Below are 10,145 nucleotides of genomic sequence, written 5' to 3'. Positions count from 1 at the left end.
TATCTACAAAATTAATGAGATAATAAAAAGAAAAAGTAGTGTCTTTCGAAGTGGCTTTTCTAGAAAATTTTCTTCTTCACTCTCACTCTTGTAAATCAGTTGATCTAGGCCAGGTAGCTCTGGTTCATTTGATATTAACAGTAGGTGACAGACAACCTGTGTTTTCTATAATGCACTGCTCACAATAAAAATTTACATTGAGTTTTTGGGGAGGATTTATCATAAAACTCTATATGTAGTCCTCCAAAAACAGTCATACTTTCTCTCATGAGGATCTTCTTAATTCTGCATGAACCAAAATTCTCATAGAATATTAAACACTGGGTCTAGATTGGTCATCTAGTATTGATATGTTGGTCCATGATTTTTAGGCCTAGAATAAGCAGAGGTGCAGCAATGAGAATCCAGGGCCCACCATGCAAGGATCACGGTGAACTCTGTCCAACAAGGTTGGGACCACGAGGGTTAGAAAAGGAGAACCAGGAGGAGACAAACATTTATAGGGACTACTGCCAGCTTTAAATAATTTGCCTGTGATTGATTTTTGAGGTGATCCTGGATTGCTAGGACTTCCAGAGACTTGGAGTAATTATAGATCCTCTCTTGAGGAGGATAATAGCATCCTAGGCCTCTAATTATTTCTACAGACAATTTGGCCTGATGAAGTAAGACAACATGAATATATATATATATATCGTCGGCAGCCGTCCGTCTTGAGAGACGATGGTGTAGCTTCTTAAGAGTCTATCTGCACCACCGAGAATGGCTGTGCAGTCCGACTCGGGAGTGACACGGTATCTGTCTCCTCCCGTGTTGAATCGACATCTTGCGATGACGCTGGAGTGTCCTCTCCAGTGAAGCTGAAGCTACAGAGCCTGGGCAGGGTGATATGGAGGGTCTGCTGTTGCCCATGCAGCAGACCCCCCCTCTCTTCACAGCTGAAGGGTCCAAGGGAAAGACGGAGTCAATACAGCTTGGCTTCAGGTGCGCCGCAGGAGTTGCCGGTGTGGACTACAACGTCAAACCGCCTTAGGGACTCCAGCTCCGGATTTTCTGTCGGGGTTTACTCCCCTAGCCTTTCCCCTGAAGAGGTATGCCGCAAGGCAGCGGAGGTTTTTTGGAGTCAGAGTTTTCCTTCTCTGATGTGCCCTGACTGGAAGATCGAACCAGCGACACTTAGCTCGCAGGCCGACGCTCAATCCACTGAGCCAAACCAGCCAGGGCTTATATATACAAAAAAGCAATGGAAACAGTGACAACAGTGACAACAGACACATTGGAGCTCTACATAATGGAGTTACCAGGCATATATTGTATTGATCAGATTATACTTACTATTTTTCAGGAAGGTAAAAGATTGAAAATGTGTAAATTAAAATTTAAAAAGAAGCAAGTAAAAATTCTAGAATTGAAAATATAACAGAAATTAAGAACTCAATGGAAAGATTCATCATGGAGAGAATTTGTGAAGTGAAATATAGGTCACAAAATATGCAGAATGAAATATGGAAAGCTCAGATACAGTTGAACAAAAAATTAGTACAATTCAAGAAAATATTCAAAATAAAGCTTAGATTAAAGGATGGGAAATAGGTAAGAAACCATAAGGGACTTACAAAATCTACTGAGAAGGTCTAAGGGCCTTGGAGAGATTCAGAAGACCAAGAGAGGAAGACTGGGACAAATGTAGTATTTGAAGAGATAATGACCAAGAACTTTCCAAAGTTAATAAAAACATAAAGCCTCACTTTCAAGGTACCTCAGAACTGTAGGAAAGAAACAAATAGGCCTGCATCAAATTTTTAAAAAGTATAAATGCTGAAAACCCCAAACAAACAAATTTTAGAGCAGTTAGGAGAAAAAACTAGTAATGCACAGAAGTACAAAAATTGTCTGAGAGCTGATTTTTTTTTTTTTCATTGTGGTAAATTATACCTAACATACAATTTACCATTTTAACCATTTTTAAGTGAGCAACTCAGTGGCAGTAATCACATTCACAATGTTATGCAACCATCACCACTGTTTCCAGAACTTTTCATTATTTCAAACCAAAACTATACTCATTAAACAACTTTCCATTGTCTCCTCCCCCAATCCCTGGTAACGTATATTCTACTTTCTGTCTTTATGAATTTGCCTATTATAGATATTTCATATAAATGGATCATATTATATTTGCTCTTTTGTGACTGGCTTATTTCACTTAGAGTAATATTTTTAAGATCTCATGTTGTGGCATGTATCAGAACTTTATTTTTATGGCTGAATCATATTTAATTGTATGTATATATCACATTTTGTTTCTTCATTCATCTTTTGATGGATACTTAGTTTGTTTTCATCTTTTGGCTATCATGAATTATGCTACTCTGAACATTGGTGTGCAAGATCTGTCTGAACCTCTGTTTTCAATACTGTGAGTGTAAAACTAGGGATGGAATTCTGGGTCATGTGATAATTCTGTGTTTATCATATAGTAATTCTATATTCAGCTGTTTTCCAAGACCTGGCTTTATAATAAAAGTAAGCTAGAAAAAAATGTAATGCCATTTTCAAAATGTTAAAGGAAAATAACTGTCAAACTAGAATTATATATCTAATGAAAATATCCTTTCAAAGTGACATTTTCAGACAAACAAAAAGTAAGAGAATTCATCGCTATTAAACCTAAGTTAAAGGGAATTCTAAAGGGGGCCCTTTAAACAAATATCTAATAGTCTCAGAAGATTGAAAATGAACAAAGAAAAGAAAAACAATGAAAGTAGTAAATATGGAGGTAGTGGTAATATAAAAGAATATTGACAGTATAAAGCAATAATGATGGTGATGATGATGATGATGATGATGATGATGATGTCTTGGCTTTAAATATAGAGAGAATTAAATAAAGAACCTGACAAGAATGGCATATAAATCAGAAAAATGTTAAGTGAGGTAAGGTTTTCTAAGGACTTTGTCTTGTCTGGAAAGAGAGTGAATCTATGACTAATATTAGACTGTGATAAGTCAATGATAAGTGTTCTAATCTTTAGGAAATTACTAAAAGAATAGTAAATACTATATGTTCTCCAAGTTAATACAGAGGGCAAGATGCAATGAAAAATTCAAGTGAAAAGAAAGCTGAGAGACAAGATAAATAGGTAGCTCTTCATAAAATGGTAGCTCTAAACATAAGTATCAGTAATTACATTAAATGTAAAAGAACTAAATGCTTCATTAAAAGACAAGCTCAATGTTTTGCTGTTTATAAGCATTATATTTACACTGTGAGGATGATAAGTAAAAAGATAGAAAAAATGCAAACACCAAAGGGATTTAAGGTAGTGATATTAATGTCAGAGAAAGTAAGCTTTAAGGTAAAAAGCTTTATTAGAAATAAAATGTGTTCTTCTTAATAGTAAACATTGTAATCCACCATGAAATATAAAATTTTTATTTATGTCTAATTATATAACATCAAGATATATAAAACATAAAGTAAGGTAACTAAAGAATTAAATTCAAAATCATAGTAGAATATTTTAACACATCTCACTCCGTAACAGAACAAGCAAATTTTAAAATGTGTGTGTGTATAGAATCAACAAGAGTATAGAAAATGTGAATAAGATTAGCAAGTGACCTAATGAACATGTATAGATCATTATACCCTTCATTGAGAAAACTAGGGCCAGGCTTCTACCAAACATTTCAGGATGTAATATGCCAATTTTACGTCAGCTCTTTCAGAGAAGAGAAGAAGAGGGACTATCAACTTATCTTCTGAAGCCAGAATAATCTTGATATTTATACCTGACGAGATAATGAGAAATTAAAAGCCTATCTCACACATGCATAATATAGCAATATTAATGCAAAAGATTATGCATGATGACCAAATTGGGTTTATTTCATGAATTAGACATTGAGTTAATATTAGGAACAATTTATATAACTCATGACATTAGCACAATAAAGGAGAATAATTATATAATAGTAGATGCTGAGAAGTGTTTGATAAAGTTTAATACACATTTGTGAGTAAAAAAACTTTGTAAACTAGAAGTATAGGGAACTTCTTTCACCTGATAAAACATTTGTAGAAAACCTACATTAAACATTATACTTAAAATAGTGAAAGCTAGATCGTTAGGAAAGCTGTAGTTTACGGTGAGAAACATGTCGGATTCAGACCTCAGCAGGAAGTGGGACCGGTGCTTGGCAGATACGGTCGTCAAGATAGGTACTGGTTTTGGATTAGGACTTGTTTTCTCACTTACCTTCTTTAAAAGAAGAATGTGGCCACTAGCCTTTGGTTCTGGCATGGGACTGGGAATGGCCTACTCCAACTGTCAGCATGATTTCCAGTCTCCGTATCTTCTACATGGAAAATATGTCAAAGAGCAGGAGCACTGACTTCAGCCTGAGGACATCCCAGTGGGAGGAAAAGAGAAACCATGTTTATTCCTCAGGAACCCTGAAGTGCTCTGGAGTAAGCTGACGTTCTCCCGTAACAATGTTTTCAGCAACGCTTTAAACTCCAGCACTCTGTTTATGTATTTGAAACCAAGTCTGTTTCTTGTTTTGTATTTTCTCTCTGGAAATTGCAAGGAGGTGGTCTTAAAAGAAATAAATTAAACAAAAATAGGCAAAATAATAATAATAATAAAAAATAATAAAATAGTGAAAGCTTCAATAGTTTAAGCTTTTCTTTTGAGATAGGAAATAAGAGTATTACTGGTTTTATTTAACACTCTTTTGGAAGTCCTAGTCAGTGCAGTAAAACAAATTGAATGAATGAATAAGTATTTGAAAGGAAGAATTAAAACTGTCATTGTTTATAGTCAATATGAATGTGATTGTAGGAAATCCAAGAGGATCTAAGCAGGTTTGCTAGATGCACAAATGTAAAAATCAATTGCATTTTTAAATACTGGGAAAAATCAAGAAAAAATTTATTTTTTAATGATACCATTTCAAACAGCATTAAAAAGTACCATGGACTAGATTTACCTAAAGATATGGAAGCTCCCCATGCAGAAAACCACCATTTTATTAAGGAACATTAAAGACCCGAAGAAACAGAAAGATGTACCATGTCCATGGAGTGGAAGGCTACGCTTTTATAAAGAAGATAATTCTTCCTGATTTGATCTATTGATTCAATATAATTCTAATAAAAATCCTAACCAGCTGTGTTAAGAGAGCCTTGTGGGGAACAGCACAAATGACACACTGATTCTAAATTATATATGGAAATGTAAAAGGTTAAGAATAGCCAAAATACACATAAATAACAAGGTAGAAGGACTCATTTGAATAGATATTTTGACTTACTAGACATTGTAATGAAGACCGTGATATATTGACACATAATAGGCCTATGAAATAAGAGATCCCAGAAACCCACCCATACATGTGCACTTGATTTATAAAAATACGTCATATAGTGGAAAAAGGATGTCCACTCATGACAGTCATGCTGCTTAACAGAGAAAGATTCTGAGAAATGTATCATTATGCAATTTTATCATTATGCAAACATCATGGATTATACTTATACAAAGCTAGATAGTATAACTTACTACACACATACACTATATGATATAGCCTATTCAAGTATAATTCTTCAGCATATTACTGTTCAAAATAACATGAGATTAAATCAAGCACAAGAAAAAATGATGTAATCAAGAGACCAAGTAAGCATGAAATGCATGAGGCCACTGCTAGTATAACAGCATACTGTTTTACAGCAGACTTTTCTTTTTATAACAAGAAAGAGTACACTCTGAAATAATGACAAAAATATAGTATAGCAAAAGCATAAACCAATAACAGTCATTCATTATCAAGTATTCCATATTATATATAATTGTATGTGCTATATTTTTATATGACTGGCGGTTCAATAGGTTTGTTTACACCAGCATCGCCTCTTATGTCACTAGGTGACAGGAATTTTTCAGCTCCATTATAACCTTATGGGACCATCATCATCTATTTAGTCACTGAAATATCATTTTGTATGACTGTATATGTTACTTCACAACAGAGTTTCCATATACAAAAGAAAAATAATTTTTTTTTTATATCTTACACAAAAAACAGTTGCATATTAGATCTAAATGTGGGAGCCATAACAATTTTCCCAGAAGATAATAAAGGAGAGTTTTTTTATGAAGTCATAGAGAGTGACTTACACAAGACTCGAAAATCACTAATTGTAATGGCAAATATTGGTAAGACTACATTAAAATTAAGAACTTCATTCATCAAAATACACTGTTATGAGAGAGAAAAGTCAAGACAAAGTTGGAGCATGTACTTGCAACAAATAACATAAAAAGGGAATTATATTCAGATACATAATCTTCTAAAAATCATTATGAAAATGACAACACAGTAGAAAAATGTGCAAAATACTTGAATAGGCACTTTATAAAAGAGGTATCCAAATGACCAGTAAAATACCAGAAGGTACTTAACTTCATGTAAATTTTATGTTAATTTTGATTAAAATGAAATTCCTACACTCCCATCTGGATATGCACACTTAAGAAGGCAGCTAATTTCAAGTCTTGGTGAGAAAGTAGAGCAAGGAACTCTTTTCCATTGCTGTAATGAATGTAGATTGTTATACCTACTTTGGAGACCAGTCTGACAGTATTTATTAAGGTTGAGCATAATTACATTCTGCAATATGTGGTTCTACTTCTAGGTATGTACCCAATAGAAATGCTTGTGTTGACGGTGAGAAAAACAGCATCAGCTGTTAGACTGGTGGAGTTAGCCCAGACCTCGGTTCAGCAACCTTGGTACTTGAGTTCTGGCTAAGAAAGAATTCAGAGCCAAGACTCAAACTCTAAGAGAAAGTTTATTCGGAAAGTCACAGAGGTAGAAATGAGCTCTGGAAGAAATGGGCTTAGGAAACAAGTTACAGAGGCAAAATAAGGGACCCTTGGAGCTTAGGAGAGAGAAGGGGAAAGGTAATGAACATGGCAAAGGAAGAGGAGAGGGATGGGAAAGGCATGGTTGTGTTCCTGAGAGGGAGAGGGAGCTGAGTTCTCCATCCTAAGGACTTTTAAAGGTGGGGATTTTAGGCGAGGTCCCAGGGAGGATCTCAGTAGAACATTCATCAGCTTTCCAGGTGTGTCCTTTCAGGATCTTGGTCTTATTGTCCAGGGGGCTTAATGCTTGAGGGCTATTCTCTCGCACTGTTGTTCTTTCCCCATCTAAGGGGGTCTGACCTGCATGACTAGCAACATGTCAGGGGAGGAAAGATCAGAGGAGGGTCCAAACTGCATGATCAAAGATAATCTTGGGAAAGAAAGGTCACGCTGGGAGCAAGGTCCTTATTTTCCCAGTTTTGCTCATTGCTAGACACATGGGCTTTCTGCCCTGGTGACCTGTACCTGGCCCATTGTCCCTGCTCAGCTTATATCTGTCTCACTGCCTAACACAATTGCTTGTGTGTACAAAGAGACATGTAAAAGAAAGTCCACAGAGTGTTATTTATAATAGCCAAAAAGTGGAAACTGTTTACGTGTCTAATATGAGTAGAATGAATAAATAACTTGTTACATATTTATGCAATAAAATATTACTTAGCAATGAAAATGAATGAGCTACAGCTGCATGCTGCATTCTTGCTGCATGGAGGAACACAGATGGATCTCACAAGTGTAATGTTGAGAGAAGCCAGACACAACACTTACATACTATGTAATGCCCATCATATAAAAATTTTTTTAAAGTAAATTTTTTATATTTTAGGCATGCATGCTTAAGTGGCAAACCTCTAAGGAAATGTAAGGAACTGATTAGCATAAAAGTCAGAACAGCAGTTACCTTCAGTGGCTACATAGAAATCAATGATTGGAACACAACACAAGTGGGCCTCTGGTTGCTAATAAAATTATATTTCTTGGGTGTTAGTTACACATATTGTTTTGTGTACTTTTCTGCACATGTTATATTTCACACACAAAAAAAGATTTTAAAACCATGATTGGAAAACAGGAGGGGGGAGTGAGCCATTCCATGACTTCTGGTTGCAAGCAATAGAAACCCCATTCAAACTGCCATGAAGTAGCTTAAGCTAGTTCCACAGAATGTTAGAGAGGAAAAACCTATAATCAAGTAAATTTAAGATTTTCACTGAATGAATGATGAGTTGGGCAGCATCCCATTGTGGATGGGAAAAAAGGGGGGTTCTATGGAAAATAACCTCACAAGGTGATCTGATTACAAATTCTTAACTGGCCAGGTCATGGTGGGTAGTCATGCCTCAGGCATATAACTTTTTTAATGAAAAGTTTTAAGCCAGTTTGTTCATTGTTCTTGTGCATCTAGGTTAACACATCTTTGAAATACCAGAAAGGCATGGACATGCTCCTGGGAGGCAGAGTGAACCCTCTGTGACTTTCTAAATAAACTTGCTTGCATTTGAGTCTTGATTCTGAATTCTTTCTTAGCCAGAATTCAAGTACCGTGGTTGCTGAACTGAGATCTAACTGCCAGTAACATTCTGGTGCTGTTTCGCTGCTAACAGATTATTGTGTAAGTCATTGAGGTAATATTCAGAGTAGAAAAATGGCAAAAACATTTATGGATATTAATCTGTTGTCTCATGTGAGTGTTATAATTACCCAATATAAAAATTAATTTTTAAAAAATTCACAGGTCATCACAACCCGTGAGTCCAGTTAAAGATTTTAAAAGGAGAAAAGCTCAGGCCTTCAAATATTCAAGTATTGATTTGCACTCTTTAAGTCAGAGGTATATGTGATACTTTTATAAGCTCTTGATCAACAAGATTATCTAAATCAGGTTAGCTACATTAGACCATGAAAAACATGTAAATTAATTCATATCCTGCTTTAAAACCACAGGAAATGGATTCATTACCATCTCCTAAGAGAAAACTTGGCACCCATGATTCCATCAGTAATATAGATAATACATTTTGTTTTGCAAAGAATTCTCTGAAACAGAAAGGTTAAACTATCCTAATTTCTCATTAGTTATAACTGCATTTTAAATATATCTTTTTTTTTTTTTTAGCCCTGGCTGGTGTGGCTCAGTGGATTGAACACCAGCCTGCAAACTAAAAGGTTGCTGGTTCGATTCCCAGTCAGGGCACATGCCTGGGTTGCAGGCCAGGTCCCCAGTTGGGGGCGTGTGAGAGGCAACTGCACATTAATGTTTCTCTCCCTCTTTTTCTCCCCACCTTCTCCTCCCTCTAAAAATAAATAAATCTAAAATATAAAAAATAAAATAAAAAATGTCTTTTTCAAAAGCCAAGGCTATCTTTCTTGAAATATAAAGGATCACAACTGTGATAATTCATCCAGGACTGTTGTATGATAGTTTTATAAACTCAATTGAAAAGGGTAGCCACCATTTCTGAGTTTCAGTATTTTATTTGTAGGTAGGTTCTAATATGGTACCAAAAGATGCTAATATTCTAATGCAACATGTAATTGGTACAAATGACCATTTTCCCTTTTAGTGTTAGAGTAGTTATACTTCTGTAAGAAGCAGTATGGCATAGTGAAAAGTAACTTTTAGAATTGGATAAAGCTGGAAATTAAATTGTCTGCTATTTATCAACTCTGTGGCCTTGGTCAGGTTAACTTCTTAGTGCAGTGCCTTAGTTTCCTCAACTCTAAAATAAGACTCATCTGGTAGTGTTGTAACAATTAGGAAAGACAACCACCATCCTCTGTCATTTTGCTTCAGAATTTAAAATATTATACAAGTAAAAAATGACAAAATGTATTCTTATAAAATAATAAAAAATTACAGGTAAGGTAGTTAGCCTTTGATGACCATATCCCTTCCCACTTTGCCAATGGTAACCACTAATGTCAGTTTGGTGTATACTGAGAGAATGAACAAGGGCCAGACCATGTATGTCAGTAGAACTCTGACTACAGGCTGTGCTGCAATGGTCCAGAAGTGTCACAGCTTAATCAATGACTGTCAGTTTTCAACTCAAGAGCAAACAGAAAGTCAATTATGCTTTCCAAACCAATCACATAAGATGTTTACTTCTAGTTAGCCTGCCTCTAGTTTCTCATGCCAACAATTTCCAATCACAGCATACCTGAAGCCTTGCCTTTTTTTCACGATAACACTTCACCACTCCTCTGCCTGTC

At 35.4% G+C, this 10,145-nt stretch overlaps 1 pseudogene; it reads left to right on the top strand.

Annotated features, from left to right (window-relative positions):
• The first annotated feature begins 4,093 nt into the window (after window positions 1-4,093).
• Window positions 4,094-4,548, top strand: LOC150008947 (MICOS complex subunit Mic10 pseudogene; annotated as a pseudogene).
• Window positions 4,549-10,145: the final 5,597 nt, after the last annotated feature.

This window comes from Furipterus horrens, unplaced genomic scaffold, assembly GCF_987537825.1.
Source record: "Furipterus horrens unplaced genomic scaffold, mFurHor1.1.pri manual_scaffold_5, whole genome shotgun sequence".
In the NCBI taxonomy this organism is placed as follows: domain Eukaryota; kingdom Metazoa; phylum Chordata; class Mammalia; order Chiroptera; family Furipteridae; genus Furipterus; species Furipterus horrens.
This window is presented reverse-complemented; position numbering and strand designations above follow the sequence as displayed.